Consider the following 3,149-nt stretch of genomic DNA (forward strand, 5'->3'; position numbering starts at 1 on the left):
GCAGCTGGGTGCCACGACGTGTCTCCACCTCCAGGGACTGCTCTGGGCACCGAGACGTTGCTGTAAGGAGCCACGGAGCCACAAGGCTGGAGCTGCCCGGGAAGCAGCCACCCCCGGCTCTCCCAACGCCGGCCGAAAAACCTTCAGCGGACCATTGGCAGCAGGGCTGTGCCTGGCCCCAAACTGCCCGGGATGGATCCTACCCTGGAGGATTTTCCCGTGTCCCAGGAGGGATGGTTCATGTGGAGATTGCCCCCAGCCCTGGGCTTGCACATTTCCTGGGGGGCTCCCAGCAAGGCGACAGGGTGCTACGCCCCGGCGGGGGGGGTGCAGCGCCGTGCCCCTGTTCTGCTTTCCGGGGGGAGAGGGCATTTCTGGACGGGCCACGCGGCCGCGGGGCGCTTTGCTCTGCGGAAGGAGGTTGCGCGCTGCAGAGCATCTCCCCGGCGCGCTGATGCAACGCCGTGACGTCGCTCCCTTGGGGGTTTTTCGGTCATTTATCACGCTTCCTTATTGCCCAACCCGCAGCTGGGTTTGCACAGGCGAGAGGCACCGTCCCCTCTTTCCCTTCGCGGGCCTCGGCAGCTTGCGCAGGGCTCGCCGGGACCTGCCGGGAAGGACGCGTCCCCCCCGGAGCCGAGCCGGGGCCCCTCGTTCCTGGGAATCCTCGCGCCGTCGCGTGGGCCGCGAGGGGCCGGGAAGGGCACCGAGGCCGGCGGGGTCCCGGCGGCTGCAGAAGTGCCAGCAGCTGTGCGCAGCCACATGAAGCCACACCGATCCGTCCCCTCCCGAGGCCGGGGACAAGTCCGCGCCCAGCAGCTTGGCCCAGCTCCCCGCTCTCCACCCGCCCCGACTTGCCGCTCTGCTCGGGGCGTTGTTTCCAAGCCGGGAACGGGGATGCCCCGACCTTACCCCTCTCTCACCCCTTGAGTCAGGAGCGGGGCGAAGCCACCCGAGCGGCACAGCCAGCGTCAGGACTCCAGGGCCCGGCGCCGGCCGGGCTCTCCCAGCCTCCACCCGCTTGGAAACACAACTTCAAAGGAGCTGGGAGGAACCAAAAGCTTGGGCCACCCCTTTTCCTACCAGGAACCAAGTGCAAATTTGCTGGCTGGTGCTGCAAGGCCGTGCACGGAGTGGGCAGGGGAGGGAGACGGAGCCGCTGGCATGCGTCCTGCAGGGGAAACGCAAGGAGAAAACCCTGCTTTGACGAAGACAACAAGGTCTCAGAGACCCCAAGCATGACACGATTTGGGAAAATCACCTCCCGGCAAAGAGCAAGAGCTCATTAATGCCTAGTGCAACCATACATGCAAGCTCAACCCCTTACTAGACACCAGCGAATCCAGGCTGGCACCGAACTGCCAGACCCGGAGGCAGTTTTAGCACGAGTGCTTGCGAAGCGACCCACTTTGTAAGGTGTCCCTGTGCGGGCAAGAGAAACGTAAAGGGAAAAGGCAGCCTGACCCAGCGCGGGGTAAGTGCAGCCCAGCCCGGGCTGAGAGCAGCAGCGAGTTGTGAATCGACTACACGCTGGATGGCAAAAAAATAGGACGTGTTCCTCCAAATTAAGGCCATAGCAATATAGTCATAACAAAACCAATCTATAGAGGTCTCCACTCGGCCCCCCAAATCTTGCTGGCGTTGAGTCTCATCGTTAGGGAGGGGACGAAGCTAAATTTGAGGTTTTAGGGTCTTGGTATCAAGGGCCATATAAGCAGAGGCGGGTTCACCTCTTTGGGTTTCCGGACGAGTCACTCCGGGAGCGCCCAGGACCGGCTCTGCAACCCTCCCCGCAGCGCGGTCGCGGCCCCGCGCGCCCCCGGCCTGGCGGATGCGTCACCCCAACCCTGCCCAGCGGCAGGGACGCGCCCGGACACGCTGCCTGGCACCCCGGGGCTCCCCGCTGGCACCGGGAGGGCTCAGGGGGCAGCGAGGAGGGTGGGCAGCGCTGACCGGGGCCCTGCAGCGGGGGGAGGCGTCAGGCAGCCCCGGAGCTGGGACCTCAGTGCCTGCTGGCAGCAACGGGTGGCACAGGGGGTGCCCGGCCCTGCTGCACCCTGAGGTCCTCCCTGTGCCGGAGGGACCCCACGAGAGCCGCACTGGGGTGGGTGTGAGCCCTGGGGGCCGTCACGCGGCACGCGGCTCCCGGAGCCTGTTGTGCTCCCGGGGCTGAACATGCTGTGCTGGCTGCGGGTGCAAATCCCCCCCTCGGTCCCGTCTGCCCTGTGGCTTCGGTGAGCAGTCCTGGCACTGCCCGGTCCTAATAGTGCCTGGTCCTAATAGTGCCCGGTCCTAATAGTGCCTGGTCCTAATAGTGCCCAGTCCTAATAGTGCCTGGTGTTAACAGCACCCAAACCTGGCAGCCTGGTCCTGGCAGTGCCTGGTCCTGGCAGTGCCTGGTCCTAATAGCGCCTGGTCCTAATAGCGCCTGGTCCTGGCAGTGCCTGGTCCTAATAGCGCCTGGTCCTAATAGCGCCTGGTCCTGGCAGTGCCTGGTCCTAATAGCGCCTGGTCCTAATAGTGCCTGGTCCTGGCAGTGCCTGGTCCTAATAGCGCCTGGTCCTAATAGCGCCTGGTCCTGGCAGTGCCTGGTCCTAATAGCGCCTGGTCCTAATAGTGCCTGGTCCTGGCAGTGCCTGGTCCTGGCAGTGCCTGGTCCTAATAATGCCTGGTCCTGGCAGTGCCCAGTCCTAATAGTGCCTGGTCCTAATAGTGCCTGGTCCTGGCAGTGCCCAGTCCTAATAGTGCCTGGTCCTAATAGTGCCTGGTGTTAATAGTCCCTGAGCCTGGCAGCCTGGTCTTGGCAGTGCCTGGTCCTAATAATGCCTAGTCCTGCCAGTGCCCAGTCCTCATGGTGCCCAGTCCTGGCAGTGCCCGGTCCTAATAGAGCCTGGTCCCAATGGCGTCTGCACCTGACGGTGCCCGGTCCCGGCGGTGCCCCGCATGCCCCGACCCCGGTGCTCCGTGCCGCGGCGGGGGCAGGGGGCTGTGGAGGGGCCCGGGGGGGGGGACCGGGACTCCCAGCGCCCTCGGGGGACACAGCGGGGGCGGGGACACCCCGCGGCCGCGGGCCCCGCCCCCGCCTCGGGGCCCCGCCCCCCGGAACGGCCCCGCCCCCCCGCCGTTGGCTCCGCCCGGGCCCAGGTGGC

The sequence above is a fragment of the Apteryx mantelli genome, chromosome 19, assembly GCF_036417845.1.
Source record: "Apteryx mantelli isolate bAptMan1 chromosome 19, bAptMan1.hap1, whole genome shotgun sequence".
In the NCBI taxonomy this organism is placed as follows: domain Eukaryota; kingdom Metazoa; phylum Chordata; class Aves; order Apterygiformes; family Apterygidae; genus Apteryx; species Apteryx mantelli.